The 17,425-nt window shown below is 51.7% G+C and overlaps 1 protein-coding gene across 15 annotated transcripts in view; it reads right to left on the bottom strand.

Moving 5' to 3' along the window:
* The window catches only part of MSI2 (musashi RNA binding protein 2), a 197,997-nt gene that overhangs the window by 60,008 nt on the left and 120,564 nt on the right, over window positions 1-17,425 (bottom strand). The window lies entirely within an intron of this gene.

Below are 17,425 nucleotides of genomic sequence, written 5' to 3'. Positions count from 1 at the left end.
CTGGACACACATGTAAAGAGCAAATCATTTGCTCAGCTATTCCTGGACAGCAGCTCCCAGCACCACCGAGGGTGTGGGACACAGCTTCAAACACCCCTGCAAATGCTGACCCAGCTCTGCCCTGAGCAGGGGCTGAGAACAAGAAAAAACTTCAAACTGCTCAGGTGTGTGCTCCCAGAAAGCTCTGACAGAAGTACATAAGGTGGGGGAAAACACCTTTTAATGTAAGCCTGATTTTAGTCCAGGAGCACAGGTGAAGTGAGGTGACACAGAACCACAGATTTGTGACTGGGCTGGGCTGGCAGGGGACCTTGAAGCTCGTCCCATTGCAGCCTCCAGCCAAGGGCAGCACGCCTTCATTAGGGCAGGCTGCTCAGCCCCCTTGTAGCTGGCACAGGGCTCCTCATTAACACCAGAGGTGCTCCTGGCCCCAGCAGCCACCCCAAGCTCCACACTCCTCCCCTGACACAGGGCAAACAGACTTGCTTCCACAGGAACAGCTCCAGACAGTCAGGAGTGATCACATTTTACACATGTCCAGGGGCAAAGGCTGACAGCGGCCGTTAAAATGCACACATCACATTTTAAACGTGGCATAATTTTGTTTTAGATGGCAGACACACTCACCCTGACACCTGTTCCCATGGAAAACCCGAATCCAGACATTCTGGGGAGCGTGTCCCTGCGTGTGCAGTGCTGAGGAGGGGACCCCAGGAGCTGTGCAGGGCCTGGGGCAGCAGGCACAGCCCCTCTGTGAGCAGCCCCTGCCCAAAACCCTCCTGTGACCCCCACGAGCCCACCACCCACACCCCTCCACAAAACTGAGGATGCTCCTGCTCTCCCAGGGCCTGTCTGGGCAGCAGCACAGCCCTGCCACAGCACGGGACATAATCCATTTATGGAGCCCTTTGTGGATATTACCAACCTCCCATTGAAGTGACCAGAGTAAACCTAACAGATCTTCATCATTTTTTCCACTGTTGGAAGCCAGCAATAAAAAAAAAAAAAAGGAAAAAAAAAAGCCACAACTGTATTTTAGGAGCACTGCTGGAGAAATCCCATTGTTCTTTGCTGCATCAATAAAAGCAGTTTTGCTGTTTGATAGTATAAAGTGTTCAAGAACCAGATGCAACAAAGGAGCAGAATCACCCTGGGAAAGGAAACTTTTAATAGGGCCCACACAGAGCAGAGCAGCTCTGTAAAAGGGATCTGCTGGGAAAGGAGAAGGAAAACAAGGCTAAGACAAGCACAAAACCCAGAGCCCTTTGCTAATAATGACATCTAAATTTTAAAGTATCACATCTAAAATAGGCTTCCCAATGCCCCTCAGGTACAGCAGGTGCTTCCCCTCCTCTGCAGCCACTTTTCAAGACCATGCACAGACAGATGAGGTAAGAAGAGAGGGGCTTTCTCTGCTGAGCCATCCAAAATCCATAATTTGCTATCACTGAGTGCCTCACCCTTTTCTTCTGACTCCCTGTGACAGCTCCAGCCCTCCCTGCTGTGAAGGGCTCCTTTGGAATTGTCTCCCCTCCATCCATCCATCCATCCATCCATCCATCCATCCATCCATCCATCCATCCATCCATCCCTCCCTCCCTGTCCCACCCAAGCACGAGCACCTTCCCCAGCCGTGCCCAGCCCAGGATGCCAGGGGATCAGAGCTGCAGGATGGGCTGAGCAAACCCCAGGGATGGATGGGTTCCTGCCAAGGCTCCCCGAGCGCAGCCACGCTGCTCTGTCATCCTCCACCTTCAGAGGTGACCTTCTGCAGCGCCTCCTTCCAGCCCCAGTCCCAGGTGCACAGGCCCAGCAAAGCTTTATTAAAGCTTCCCTCTCCTCCCTGTGTTTTGGTGACATTGTTTTATGGATTTCCCCCCGCGCTCAACCTTTGTTCAAACCATCGGGGAAAACGCTGAAATCTTTATCCTTAAAAACAAAAGCGCCGGGAGCAGCAGCCACAGCAGGGGAAACAGGGAACTAATTACACACCCTGAGCCTTCCCCGGGGTGTTCTCACAGTGCCCAGCCCTCCAGCTCCATGCCTGGGCTCGTCCCCAGGGGCCAGAGCAAAGCCAGACCCCAAAGAGCAGCCAAAGCCTGCGGATCCAGCGTGGATCCTGACCTGGGCTGGGAACACGGGGGGGAGGCATTCCATGAGAATCCCCCTTGCTTGCTGCTTTCAGAGCAGACAAAGAGCTCTCTGTGGAGGAGCAGTGTGTGTGAGATGACCTTTCCCTGGTCCCTGCAGGCTGTGCAGAACAAAGCTGTGGCAGATCTCACCGTGGCTCCATCGCTGCGCTCCGGCTCAGGAGGCAGGGCAGGGTTTGGGGCTTTGGCATTGTTCTGCTGGGACAGTGAGCAGTGCTGCTGGCTAGGAACCCTCTAGAGCTCGGCCTGATGCCCCATCCCAGCCCCACACCCTGCCTCCAGCCACAGGCTCCGCGTGTCTGAGCACTCCGAGCTCTCAAGTGCCGCTCTCAGACTGCCTGGCTGTTCAAATCCCGTTCTGTAAAGGGTAAAGCAACCTACAGGGATCTGTGCACTCCCAGGGAGCAGCAACTGCTCGTGATGCAGCCTGAGCACAGAGAAATGCTCTGGCCAGGCCTCCTGCAGACAACTCCCCCAGCAGATTGACACTTGCTCAGGATTTACTGGGTCAGAGCAGGGCACTGCGAGCACAAGGGCTCGTCTGGACCAAGCCCTCCTTGTTTCGAAGGCAGAGAGTCCCATCTCCAAACTCTCCTCCATGAACGTACAGTCGTATTTACCCGGAGAGAGGGCAAATGAAATTTTGGGGCACAGCATACAAGACAGCTCCTGTCTCACCATTCCCAGAGGATTACTCAGTGGCATGGCAGCGGTGGGAGCCCCAGAGGAGCCATCGCCATTCTGGAAGGCAAGAGCCAAAAGAACCAGAGGATGAAGCTGCCAGCCTCCCCAACCCAGAAAGGGTCTATTTACGCTGTTTGTAAAGCATTTGGGTGGAAGGACCTACAGTATGAGTGGAAGAAGAAAAGAAACCCCCACAAACCACAGCACCGTGCAGCTCAGCACAAACCCTGAGTGCCAGTCACCAGGAACAGGCTATTTATAGCTGAGGATCATTAACTGCATTAAAAAAGTTTGATGTTCTCTAACAATCTGTGTCACTCTGAGGCTCTGGCCTTGCCCCTGACGCTGGCTGATAACTGGAGCAGTGGTGCTGAATAGAGGTAATTATACCCCAGCTCAATAGGCTGAGCCCGCGCCGAATGTGAGCGCGTCCTTTCCCCAGGGCCCTTGCTCAAATATTATCCCAGCTCCCACAGCCAACCACAGGGAGAACACTGCTATGGATACTCTCACAGAACTGCATAATTATGAATAATGCTTTGGTTTTTAACAAAATAAATCACCACACACTAAAAAAGTGCTTATTCCAAGCTGGTGCTGGAGGAGACTGAAATGCTAAGTGAAGCGAGGCATCCCCCTGCTGAAACACTGACCCTCTCTGGGATTTACCTGTTCTGCTGGCCACTGTGGCTAGCTGGCTGTGGAGCAGGGCTGGGCTGGCAGGTCACTGCAGCACCTGGAGCCCACCAGCCCTGGACAGAGGGGCTGAGGATGCTCTGGAACAGCAGGTGCTGTTATCACCCCATTATCAGCCCCTGGGCAGCCATTCCAGCCCCGCTCCAGACGTGGCACACTTGGTTCCCATCCAGCTCAAAGTTTATCAGCTTGTAAGAAATGTACAGGAGGAAGCACAGATAACGTGTGGCTGATCCTTATCAGCAGGCACAGCAAGCCCTTGCGATATGACACATCCAGCACAGGCCTTTAAAGGCTTCATGTCTCCATCTGCTTCATGATGGCATTGTGCTTTCAGCCTGGTGGGGCTGGCACCACCCACCCATCCATCCTAGGGTGGGAGATTTGCAGCTCTGGGGGCTGCATTATTTCCCATCCCTGGAGTGCAGAGGGACTGGGGAATAACACAGTCCCAGAGGTGCCTGCATGGCCACTGCTCCGGCTGGGCACGCTCATGGCACACACCAAAACCATCTGTGGTCAGCTGTGTGAGCCTGGAAACTGGTATGCAAGCAGCTGTGGGCTGTTTTGATTATTTCAACATTCCCTTTGAGCTCTCCAGAATAAGGGCTGTGCTTCCCAGCCCTGCACACAGCCCCGTTTGAGCTGGCACCCCAGCAGGGCACTGGGCACGGCCCCACGGTGCCCTGGCCCCTCCAAAGGAGGAGGGAGCAGGGTGTGCTGGCTCTGCCTGCCCTGCCCAGCCTGGGACAGGGCCTGGACATCACCAGAGACTCTGCAACCCCCACATGGCTCTGAGGGGGCTTCCCAACACATTTCCCTGGAGATCCTCCCATCCCTGCTCCCTGTGCACAGGAAGCTTTGGGTGATCCATCCCATTGCTCTCTCCAGATAAACACTGTGCTTTTTGAAGTTATCTTCTGCCCACAGGAGACACACACAGAGCAGCCTCTCTGCTGGGCACTGAAGGGAACCTTCAGCAGATCAGCAACTGAGATATTTACACATTTAAAATCAAGTTCAGAAAGACTTGATTTCAGAAAGTTCAGAAAGGTGGGGAAAGGGAAAAACTCATTCTGATAGTTGGAGGTTTTCTGACTTTCTGGTAATTCTCCCATCTTCAATGCAAGAATAAAAGGTTTGGGTGTTTTTTAACTAAAATCCAGCTTTAAATTAATTTTTTTTTTCCTCCAAAAAAAGCTTTTCCCTAAAGAAGAGTTAAGTCTCAGCAGAAAATGCAGGGAAGTTGCTGTTGCCTATTTTTTGGAGGTCAGTCCTTCTCCACATGCACCAAATACATCCAACCCCAACACCCTGCCCAGGAGACAATCTGATGCTCAAGGCCAAGGTGAGCAATGCCTGTCCTCAACTAATCAGCAGGTAATTAGCTGGAAGAACTCAGAATGAAGCTGCAGATGAAGAGTAAACCTTCAGCCACTAAATTCCATCCTCAAATAATGAGACTTTATTTTAATTTCACAGTAATAATATTGCCCAGCAATCCCTCCTCTTATTTACCTCCAGGAAGGAACATTAGCATAAAAAACATAATAAAAAATACCCAGCAAGCAGCTTTCACCAACTCCTGTGTATCACTCATCATTAAATTTGGGAATTAAGCCCTGCTAATGGACACAAACCATCATTTTGAGCGTGCAGGCAGTGTTAATATTTGAATAAGCCAACAACAACAACAAAACAGAGGACTAATACATGCACGGTCATTCTTTCAAGCAGGGAGGATTCAGTTTTCATTTTCACAGAATATTAAACCAAATTTTAATTAGATTATACCAGAGCTTCCCTAATAAGTGCTTGCAAGGGGAACTCCACTGGGCAGAGACATGTTCTGCAGTGGAAGAGAAGAACCTGCCAGTGAAGAGGCTCAGCCCCTGAAGAGCTTTGAGGCGCCTTCCTTGCTTCCCTCACCGTGGCCACCTCACACCTTGCCAAGAGGCACTCAGGGATGCTCAGCAATAAAAACTCCTCTGGAACGGGAGAGGTGAGCTTGACAAGCAGCAGAGAGATCAGCAGAGAACAGAGAAGGAACAAAAAACCTGTCAATACGTGAAAGACATCCTGTTCCTTCCCAGTGACCCAAAACACCAAGGTCTGCCACTTCAAACCATCTCAAAGGAACAGCCCCAAGGAACAGTGTGTCCACTGGGACCAGCACTGTCCCCCCTGGGTCCCCCTGAACGGCTCCTGAAGCCATTCTCACACTGGTGCAGCGGGGGAGAAAATAAACCTGGGCCAAGAAAGGCACAGAAGGAGAAACTGAGGATGCACAGCCCTGGTGTGAGGGCACAGGTGAATGCACAGCCCTGATGTGAGGGCACAGGTGAATGCACAGCCCTGTTGGAAGGGCACAGGTGAATGCACAGCCCTGATGGAAGGGCACACATACCATGAAGGCTGGAGCTCCGGTGGCTGCAGCACTCAGCAGGGCTGGGCTGGGCTCAGCTGCACCCACACTCCCCAGACACCCCCTCCTCACTCTGCCCTCGCCCCTGTCCCCCTTGCCAGCCTGTGTGCCAGCTGTTACCAACACCAAAGGCACCTGGAGCCCAGCACCTCCAACCAGACCCCAGCACAGCTGCTTCTCCCCATGACAGAGTGGGCAGCCCTGAGGGACCCTGAAGTGGCAGGGCCCCACTGAGGGCTCTGAGCCCCCCAGCAGGGGCAGCCCCCTCCCCAGACACAAGCACACCTGCCCAGGCCAGGGACAACTCGAGGGGCTGCAAGAGCAGGATTTGAACTGCATGAACATCCAGAGAGCCTTCCCTGCTCTCTGACCCCATGGCACAGCACTGCTCCCTACCAGGGTGACACCAGGGACCTCACCACTGCTGCCCAGCTCCACTGGGGCATTGTGCAAGGGCCAGAGTGTGCAGGCTCTGCAGGGGATCAGGACTGCCCAGTCCCTGAGGTTCTCCTGACCACAAAGGCCCCCACACCCCCAGTGTCCCCAGGCTGACACCGCAGTTCCCAAACGCGATTGAGAAACGCCACGGAGCTGCCAAGAGCCTTGGCAAGGAGCAGAGCCATGAGCACACGGACCAGCCCGCGGGTCTGGTCCCCTTCCAGCACCCCAGCCTGAGCCCCCACAGCCCCTGGTGCCGGCTCTGTGTGCCCTGGCCATGCAGGGCAGGATGGGACCAAGGCATGGCACAGCCCCAGGTTTCCATCCTCACCTCTGGTTCAAACAAACACCCCCACATGGAGCCTCATATAACCAACTTTACAACAAAACCTGTATAAAGCACACAATGCTACACCCTCAGCCCATCTGACACGAGCTTTTCCAGCAGGATGGGACCCAACCCATGGGACAGCCCCACGTTTCCATCCTCACCTCTGGTTCAAACAAACACCCCACAGCCTGTCTGACACGAGGTTTTCCAGCAGCAGAGCCACATGCTGGACCACAGGGGACTCAGAGGGACCCAGACAGAGCCAGGACCCAGCTTAGGTCCTGCTGAGGTTGGCCATGGGTGACACAGCACAATATCAGCTCCAGCTCTATGCACTGAGGACAGGCTGCCCTAAATAAAGCACATCCCCCCTCCATCAGCTGCACTTGTGACCAGTGGCCTTTTTAATATCTTTTTCTTCCTTTATTTTTTTTCCTTTCCACTTTTTACTCAGCTGGCCCCCGTGTTTACAGCTCGCTGCAGCACAAATCCTTATTTCATGTCACCCAGTGGCCCAAGCTGTCCCCACTCTCTGTTTCTCCTAGACAAGTTAATAAGATGGAAGGCTCCCCGGGGGCCTGGAGCCAGCCAACATTATCACTTGGAAGCAAGGCAGAAATACTGACACATCGGAAATGACTTCAAGCCTATTAATTACCCTTTCTTCTCTGGCAGATCTTTGAGAGAGAGCTTGACAAATTGAAAGGCAGCAGAGAGCATCCTCCCCGTCCCAGGAGCCCCTGCCCACGCCAACAACAGCAAAACACACACCCCCCCCCCCGCCAAAAAATTATTTGTTTTGCTACCAATTAAATCATCAAAAATGAGCTGAGGCAGAGGCTGCCTGTCGGTGACAGATCTCCCCTTCCTGCTTGTGCTCCTGTTTCCAGAGGCAAAGGCAAGTGACAGGACAGGGGGCACTGGCACAGCTCTCACCCGGCAGGGACACGGGAAATGCTGCTGCCCTGGCAAAGTTTGGAGCTTTCTGCTGCTGAATGCCAATGATCTCCACTCACACCACCCAACCCCTGAATGCCCTGCAGCCCCTCCCTCAAAATGCATTTTCAAATCCTGGCTGGCATAATTGATCCTAATTATTATAAGCATTGGATATTAAATGCATTCCTACATGCAATGTGGCTTCAACTGTGGGCTTTCAGCAAAGTCTATTGTATAAATAAATGACTGGATTTCTTATTCAAGAGCTTCAGATGTGACAGTATTAATTCTGATGCAAAGTAGCCACGCAAGTCGAGATAAAGTCACTACCTGCCACTACAGCTTTATTTTTAAGGTGATTTCCATAATTTCTGGTTCAAAAAAGAAAAAACAACTTCCAAAATAACTGGAACAAAAATCTTTGGGCTGCTACCTAGAAAACTATCATTAAATCATTTGTTCAGTTTTTATTAGTATCATTGTAATTAAAGGGAATCATATTTCAAAAACATCTCTTCAACAGCACTTATCAAACCCCATCCCTGCAGCCTATCAATTAGGATTACAATAACCTCGCTCCCTTGTTGCCTTTGCCATTAGCATTTTGATTGAATGGCTGTTGAGAAGTGACTGGTACCAGAAGATTGTGTTCACAAAGTAACGTTTCTTTATTCGCTTCCATTGAAGCTTGTCTAGTTGTCTCCAGTTCCCACTCAAAAGAGACAAGACAGTTCCAAAAGCAGTAATTTTGATGCAGGATTATTTTTTTTTCCTTCTCAGCGAGGTGAGATAGATTGGGTTAGGCTGGACACCAATGCTGTTAAATCACCTGCCAGCAGATGTGGGGCTCCAGCCCCACAAAGGTGTCAGGGCAGGGATGGCCACAGCCACGTCCCCAGCACATGGGAACACCTCCAGCCTCGGCAAACACCCTCCCAAGAGATCCCATAAATAATAATAATAATAATTTATAACGCCTGAACGACCTGGGGAAGTGTTCAGCTGCGTTTATGGCTAATAGTATTGAATGTTAAATGTTAATTTATCAGCCAAGCCTGGCACTTTGGGAGTGCAAGGGGGAGAGTTCTCCTGCCATGATAACTGCACTAACTAAGGACAGAGCTGCAACCAGTGTCATCAGGAGGGGCATGGATGCATTCCACCACTGCACGAATTACAACCACCAGAGTTCATTAAATCCAGCCCATTAAAATAAAAATGACCTGCCACGTCAGACACTTCTATTTACTGATATTCCCACTGCTGACGCCCCCCTGATAAATCACATTCCAGCAGTTATCCAAAACCATTTCAACTGCTTGGACGTGCAGGAAGCTCCAGCAGCGCTGGGCTGTCCTACCCAAACATCCCATGGCCAGAGCTCAGCCTGAGAGCTGCGAGGGGAAAATGAAGTGACCCCTGCAGGCTCCCTGAGAGCACAGCCCCTGGAGCAATGCAGAGCCCAGGAGGGATGAGAGGGGAATGTCAGAGATGCTGGCACTGACCCTGCAGCGCCTCCACCCTGCAAGGCTGCGCTGGGCAGGGTCACTCCTGCCGTGCTTCCTCCCCCTCCTCATCCTCCTGCACCCCAGCCCAGCTCCTGCATCCTCGGAAGCCTCTCCAGAGCCTCTCTCCTCTCCCTTCCCCTCCAGCAGCTCCCCCTTTGCTGGCAGGCAGCCAGGAGTGTGTAATGGTGCCAGGTAGCAATTTCATTTTTAAAATGCTCTTATCAAAGATTTAAGGTGAAAGATAAGAAGAGCACACTACATCATCATAAAGGAAACATTGTATAAGGCATAGTATTTTACAAATCAAAACAGTTATCAAAATGAAAAGGTATGAATATAAAAACAAATGGAGCCTGTGCTGTGGAGAGGAGGGGAGGGAGCTCTGGGTTTGGGGAATTGATCAAATTTCAGGTTTTCTTGACAAGTCTCAAAAGCCTGTGAAGAACGGGAGCAGCAACACTTCCACTGTCATTTTAAACCAGAAATAAAATGTCAGGTACATTTACAGAGAGCATATACACACACACTTATTTATATGCCTTTTCATATAAATAGATCTATAAATATAGATACATATTTTTCATACCATTACCCACGGCTGTTGGGTGCTTTTATCAAAGTCATCTGACCTGGAAAGCATCTGTTGTTAATACCACTGTTTTATTATTTATCAAATCCATTTCTTCATAGAATGACTAATTTCATGCCCACAGCTGCTCCCATCTTCCCTCTGCAGCTGCTCCTTCCCCGGGCAGGTTTGCAGCCCATCCCCAGCTCCCTCAGCCTCCTGCTGCTCCCAAACCCGCTGAGCCACAGGGGCAGCTCTGGATCAGCCTCCGTGCTCCTGCCCTGCATGGACGGGGCAGAACGAGGCCAAAGGGCCGGGGGAAATCCTGTGGGACACCACCAGGAGTGGGGGAATGGGAAACAAACCCCACACTTCCCTAATCTGACTTTTTCCTTTTCCTGCAACTGCATGCAGGCAGCACAAAAGCAAATTTTTTTACCTCTTTACCAGTTTGGGTTTAGGGTGAGGAGGAACAGAAATGGCAAAAGCCAAGCCCCCACCAAGACTTAAAGTGATTTTAGCCCATCTGACCTCCCTGTGAGATGGCAGGGGAATATTTGTTGCCACAAGGATGCGAATTCTCCTGCCAGGCTGCTCCCTGTGGATCCTGCCCTGATTTCCAGGGCTCTGTGGACACGTGTGAGCACATGTGTGTTCACGTGTGACTCCTGCAAGGGGCAGGGAGGGACATTTCACCACCAGGGCACTGCTGTCACTGCAGCCACCTCTCATCCCCACCTGACTGACTGGGGCTGGCACTGGTCCCGATGAGAGTGAATATGGAGAGATGGTTCTGTGGCCACAGACCCAGCCTGGATCCACAGCCAGCGCTCCCATTCCACATCTGCCCTGGGATAACACAGGGCTCCATTGCCACAGGGGTCTGGAGTCACCCAGAGGCCTGAGGGGGTTACTGGCCCTGGATCTGCTCACTCCTGATTCCTCCCACAGCACAGAACTCAGCAAGCTCTCAGACCTGGGAAGGTGTTTGAAAATGGGGAGCAATCTGTGAATTACCACCCTGGCTGAAGGTAGTTTTCTGGTCCAAAAAACACTCAATAAATTAAAAAGATAAAACCCACAGCCCAAATGTGCCGACCTGCAGTTTTCTGAAAGAAGCAGTTTTTCAACTTATTCTATCGGATCCGGTGAAAAAAGTGCCAGATGTTCTTACTTAGCTTATATATACAAAAAACATACAGGATAAGCAAAAATCACTCCCATGCCAGGACATTTAATCAAACTAATTAAAGAAATCTTCCATTTCTACCCCCTGACACGTCCTCCTTTGGCAGCTGAGTCACTTGGAGCTTTTGCCTTGCACAGACAACCCTGGGAGCAACAGCACCCACCTGAGCTCAGGTACCTGCCCAGGTGCACCCACAGCTTGGATCAGCATCCCCCCACACTCCCAACACTTAAACCACACCAGGGATGTGAGGATGGGGAGAGCAAATGGAGGAGCCTGCTCTGACAGAGGCTCAGGGGCAAAGCTTCCTTCCCAGCATTATCTGTGTAACCTCTGTTTCTGCTGAATCTCAAGATTTTGGGATAGGGGATGTGTTATCTGTTTGAACAGATCACCAGGAAGCTTTTACACATGGCAATGACCTTGTACAATTCAAGGCTTCAGCAGCACTGGGCACAGCTGGCAGAGAACACTCACTGTGGGGTGACAGAGCAGCCCCTTTTCTGCAGCACCCTCCTCACCTTCCTCAAAAAACCCCCAAAGATTCATTACCAAACCCAACCAACAGAAAGCACAGGGGTGTGAAGAACAAAAGCTCCCCCTGTGCAGGCTGGACAGGACCTGCCCAGTCTGTGACCCACAGCAGAAGGAGCCAACACACCAGGGAGGGAGAGAGGCAGAGTTTCCCTGTTTCCATATCACATTTTTGGGCACGCTGTGAGAGCTGCCTCTCTCCTCAAGGTCACCAGGCTGATTTTAATTCTGCCTGTTGTATGCACACTGCCCGTCTATGGAAATGTTGCATTTTGTTCTCCTCCTGTTTCTGGCCTTTCCTCAATTAACATTTCCAAACAGTCCCACAAGGCTCAGAGTGCTCCCTGCTAATCACTTGGCTCCTGCATTCGGGAAGCAAAAGGGGCTGGGTAGATTCACAAGCAAGAACTCATTCGTGGCTTTCAGGGTTTCTTTCTGCCCAGAGATCTCCAGGATTTGTGCTAATTTCTCTGTCACTCAAGCTGGCAGTGACAGAGACAGTGAGAAGGCAAACTGAGCTCGTACTGAATGACCTCCCTGCTCAAGGCAGCCTCAGCTGGGCACACCATGTGGTGTCTCTAACACAGGCTCACCCCCTGCAAGAGTGACAGAACCATGAGCATCATCTAGAAAACTTCAGGAATACTGGCACAGTCCTCATTTTGCATTTCCTGAAGAGACCAGACCCTCCTGAGTGCTGCTGCAAGTGGAGCCTCTCCCCTCCTTCAGACATCTCCTCCTTGGGGCAGCTGCTCGCTCGTCTCCGACTAGGGATGGAATTTTCATTATGGGTACAAAATGAAGCAATAAGGGCTGACAGACAGCACAGAGTGGGCAATTACTGCCAGCCTCAGGTGGCATTATGCAGCGTGAGGCCGGGCTGGGACGGCTGTAACCACCTGAGATGTTCCATCATCTCCTGGAGGAGCGCGGCCGGAGCCGTTCTGAGCTGGGATGGGGGCTCTGGGTATTTTTACACCTCATGTCAGGTGCCCTCACACAGCAGCCACAGGCACGGCCAGGAAACTAAAAGACAGGGGAGATGGATCTAAGAATTGGCAGCTTTTCCTTTTTGTTTTGTGTTCATTAACACAAAAGAGAGCTGGGCGGGACACAGGCAATGTGAGACACCCACAGCCCCCACACCTGGTGAGAGCCCAAGGGGGACAATCTGGTGCCAAATGGGAACACTGGGAAGTGTCTCCCATCCCTGAAAGCAGAGCAGCTCCCTCGTGCTGCTGCCATGCCAGCTTCCCCTTTGGATCCCCAGCTAGAGGAGAACTGGTGACACGGAGCAGAGGTGTCAGCGCCGTTAATGTGCTTAAGAAATGAATATTTATAAGCTGGATGTAATATTAAAAACACACACATATAAAATATTAACATGGCACATGTCACTGCTGCAATCCAAACAGACAGGTGTGACTGATGGTGCTCACTGATAGGTGTGTAAATGGTAAATAATATTAACTAATGAATCTCTGCAGCTCTTACGTGAAGTTTAGAAGCAAATATTTGCTCAAAAATCTCTCCAAAGCCCCTGTGGGCAGCTGCTGCTCCCCCGATGCCCTGGGGGAGATCACCAAGGGTTAAACTCTCTATTCCAGCCCCAGTCCCTGGGATGGGTTTCAGGGAGGGGGCCCAGCACAGCCCTGGCACTCTCTGGAGCCCCATTTGAGAGGCGATGCAGCTGGCAGGGGAATACAGCCCAGCTCACCTGGGGAAGCAATAACAATAACACTGCCTCCATTCAGAGCCTGTGGCACACTCCTCATCCAGAGCCCTTAAAGCATTGATGTTTTAAAAAGGCATCACTGTGGATGCTCTCCCTAAACCTGCTGGAGCAGCTCTCCCTCAGCCCTGTCCTCCCAAAAGCACAATCTCCCTCCAAGCACGTCTAAGGATGCTCGGTGCTACAGCCAGGCTGCTGCCAAGAAAAGCTACACTCTAAATGACCAAATTAGGCAATTATTTCTATATATTTTAACTACTCTTTTCTCAAAACTGCCTGGGGATGAGTTTTTAAATGCACATGACCTTGCTTGACTTGAGGGAGATGGCGATAAACAAATAATTGCAGTGACTTAATTATATTTATATCTCATCTATAAAAATGTCAATTATAACTTCAGAGATCAGCTCCAGAACCGAGGTTTTGGCAGCTGGACAGAACACAAAAGGCTATTTTTCTCCTCAGAAAAGCCTCCTCCTTGGCCAAGGCACAGCCAATATCTCCCCAACAGCATCGCTCCTGACTCTCCCAAGAATCACAACCATTGTGCCAACTGCTTCCACCTGCACAATTACAGCCATGCTCTGAAATCTGCTGGATGGACACAGCACAGCCATGGAGTTCAACCCTCCTCTTCCTCCCTGAGAGCAGAGAGCCCATGGCAAGGCTGGCAGAGCCCCTGTGCTCTGGTTTTGGTGGGATGGGGGCACCAACCCTTTAGCCTGAGCTCTGTGGTTCAGGCAAACCCCAACCCTTGGGCACAGCACGATGCCACACGAGGGTACCAGCAGTGCCCTGGTGCCCCCTGCAAGGGCCTGGCAGCCCAGGGGATGCTCAGCCACCCTCCAGCCCTGCCTGGGCAGTCACCACAAGCCCAGGGAACAGGAGAACCCTGCAAAAGCCCCAGTGAGTGAGCACAGAGCTCAGTGCCCATCCCTGGGCACATCTGAGCCCCCAAAACCCATGATGCTGTCTGTACCCTGCAGACAGCCTGCCTAGCATTAATTTTGTTTAGTTTCAAGATTAAAGGAGTCCAAATCACACGTTGTCACTTCCCTCCTCTCTCCACTGCCACCCTTAACTGTGCACGAGGGTTAATTGATGTGAAAATACCTCTGGGGGCTGGACGGCTTTGAAAAACATATAGTATTACACTCAGTGCTGCAATTACAGCTTAGGGGGGTCACTCACTCAAAATCTGGGGCTTTCTGTGAGTCCAGGACGTGGGGCTGCTGTGCTGAGGGTCCTGGGCAGCTCCTGGGGTGGCTCAGGGCTGTGGGCACCCAGGGAATGGGCACAGGCTGGGCAGGGATCACAGGGCTGGGAGCAAGGGCATCCCTCTGAGGTGAGGAACCCCTGAACCCCCTCTCCTGGCTCCCCTCAGGCTGGGACCAGCTCAGACAGCCACTCTGGCACCCTGCACTGATTCAACCGTGCCTTCCTCCCTCCCTGCTCCTCCTCGGCTGGGTCTGCAGCTCCTGCTCAGCGTTGCTGGGAACACAAACCCTCACACAGCCCAAGGGCACGGCCCAGCACATTGAAATGCTTCCTGGAGCTCCTCTCCATAATGAAGTTAGAAGGACATCATCATCCTGCCAGGCTCCCTCCACCCCCAAAGATCAATAACTAATGCTGAACTCCAGATTTTATCTGCACTTTGCAAGGGTAACAAAATAACACCACCCTCTTTTTTTCCCCTTTCTTTCCAATTACTGAATCCTTTCAAGATTGACCCAGTAATTTTCAGCTCTATGAAATTTTAAGCAGCGAAGAAAAGTGACAGAAGTGATCTGCCAGAATGCTGGGAGAACTTTTGTGTGTGGTTTTTAGAAGACTGCAGGAATACAGTAGCTCAGAAATAGAGGACCACCAACACTTTCTTTCCCAAAAAAAAGGCACCTAAACAAGCTGACCCAGGGATATTTACTTATCAAACGCTGGTTTTTTGTGTGCCCACAGCCAGAAGAACCCCTGGAAGGAGGCATCCCAGTGATTCTAGGGATTGTCTTGCCTACAATACACCAAAACATAACCACTCCAATTAAACACAGATTTTGCAGCCTGCCTTCAATATGGCTAAACAGACCAGCATGAAATGCAGGAGCTGAGTCTTATTTTCCTTCGAGAACCTCCAGGAATAGCTGGACATTAAAATACCCCTGGCAGAGACACAGCAGGACTGGCCTGATGGCATTTCTAAGGTTATAGAATCAGAGAATCATTAAGGCTGGAAAAGACCTCCAAGATCAAGTGCACCCCGGGCACAAAGCGCTCCGTGCCAGGCATGAAGTTTTATCCTGGGTGGGGTTTTCCAGGCAGGGTGAGCAGTTTTGGAAACCCCTTTTCCTCTGCCTGGTTCAATCCTGCATTTCCACCGAGCAGTGCTGGGGCAGGTGAGTCCCACACTCCCCAAACCCACACACAGCAGCAACACACACGTGCCACAATTATGTCAACAAACCCTCTCCGTTTTCTTGCAGGGAAATTTATCTCACCTTCTAGCAGTGGGAGTGAATTTTAATCCTTCTCCCTTCCCGTGCCCACGGTGATTACTGCAGGCAGAGACCAGGGCAGCAAACCACAGTGGATATTTTATCTGCCATTCCTCCTTCCCCGGGCTAATTTGAAGATACAGATTGCAGCCCACAAGTGGTTTTGAGAATTGCCATTAACACTGTTGCTGCACACTAGTGCATTTTAAACACGCTCCCACCACAATCAGAGTGCCACAATTTGTAAAGTCTGGGGTGATTTTATCGGCGGTGGAGGCGGCAGAACTCACTTCATTCATCACCACAGCCCTGAGCCAGTTCATTAGGCTGATTAGCACCAGCTACCTGTGCAGAGCAGGGAGAAATGCCACAAAAGGCTGGAGAAATTCAAGTGTGAAGATGAAGAGGACTCTTACTCTGCCTTTTGTACTTGATTTTTCCTCCCACCTGCACCTGGCAGGGCAAGGGCCTGGAGCTCAGTCTGCTCTGTCCTTTGGAGCTGTGCAGCCCCTTTTCCCTGCTCACAGAACTCTGGCTCACCCCACAAACAGGCAGAGATAAGGCTGCTCCCTGGGATGCACCTCCCTGAGTGCCAGAGAATCCTTCCTTCACCAGGAGAGGGACTCCAGCCCAACCTGCCCCAGAGGGACACACCTGGGTGCTCAGTCTGGCTCTGGGGCACAGGGGAGCTTGTGGGGTAACATCACCTGCACCCAGGGGCATCTGGAGCCTGCTCTTGGTCCTCAGGGACTTCTAGTTCATCCCCATTTAGACCTCATCCAGGAGCTCACACTGGGATGCTAATGCAGAGCAAAATGTCATGGCTTGCATGTAGGAAAAACAAGCTGTTAAAAAAATTAGTCAATGAAATGAATTCACAGAATTCTCAGGGGAAATAAGAAAGGATGACCTGTTGCCTCTCATCTTCAACACACACAGTGGGAAAAAAGCTCTTTATGGAAAACCCAAAAGGTTTCACAGCACCTAAGGTGCCCCTCCCAGACCTGCAGCCCTGATCTTCAGCAGGCCTCTGCTCCTGGAAAGTCAGTGCAAAGATGTTTTTGGGCAAGGAATGCATCCTGCGGGGCTCATTACCCAGGCTGCAGCCTGCAGGCTCCCCAAAGAGCCCAGAAATGCTGAAGCAGGGCTGAGGCAGGGCTGCTGGAGCAGAGCTCAGCACTCCCAGAGCTCAGCCACCAACACTCGCTGTGCCCTCCTGCCTGGAAGTGCTTACAGCAGCACAGAGCCAGGGACACAGCAGGGTCACCTTGGGCAGGATCCTGCACTGGGAGGGCTCACACAGCCCTGCCCTGCTCCCCTGCCCCTGCACACCCTGGGCAGGGTGGGCACAGAGAGCTGAGAGCACAGAGAGCTCACAGAGAGACAGGGGGAAACCACCCTGGGATTGGGACAGAGCTCACAGAGAGACAGGAGGGAAGCCAGCCCTGGGATTGGGACAGAGCTCACAGAGAGCCAGGGGGGAACCCAGCCCTTGGATCTGGAGCTCCTAACCAGGGGGGAGCCCAGCCCTGGGTTTGGGACATTTCAGCAAATGGAAACACCTGCACCTGTGTCAGAGGCCAAAGCTGCTGAGTGCCCCCCCAGCTGCCCCCAGACCACGGAGCCCTTGTGCCCAGCACCAAAGCAGCTTTTAAATGCCACAAACACAATGCTGAAAACCCTGAATGGAGAGGAGTATTTATGGTCCATTTAAGGGGGATTTCATGGAGAAGGGTGGA

This window comes from Zonotrichia albicollis, chromosome 22 (genome assembly GCF_047830755.1).
Source record: "Zonotrichia albicollis isolate bZonAlb1 chromosome 22, bZonAlb1.hap1, whole genome shotgun sequence".
NCBI lineage: Eukaryota > Metazoa > Chordata > Aves > Passeriformes > Passerellidae > Zonotrichia > Zonotrichia albicollis.
Note: the sequence above shows the minus strand (reverse complement) of the source record. Positions and strands in the feature narration are given on the sequence as shown.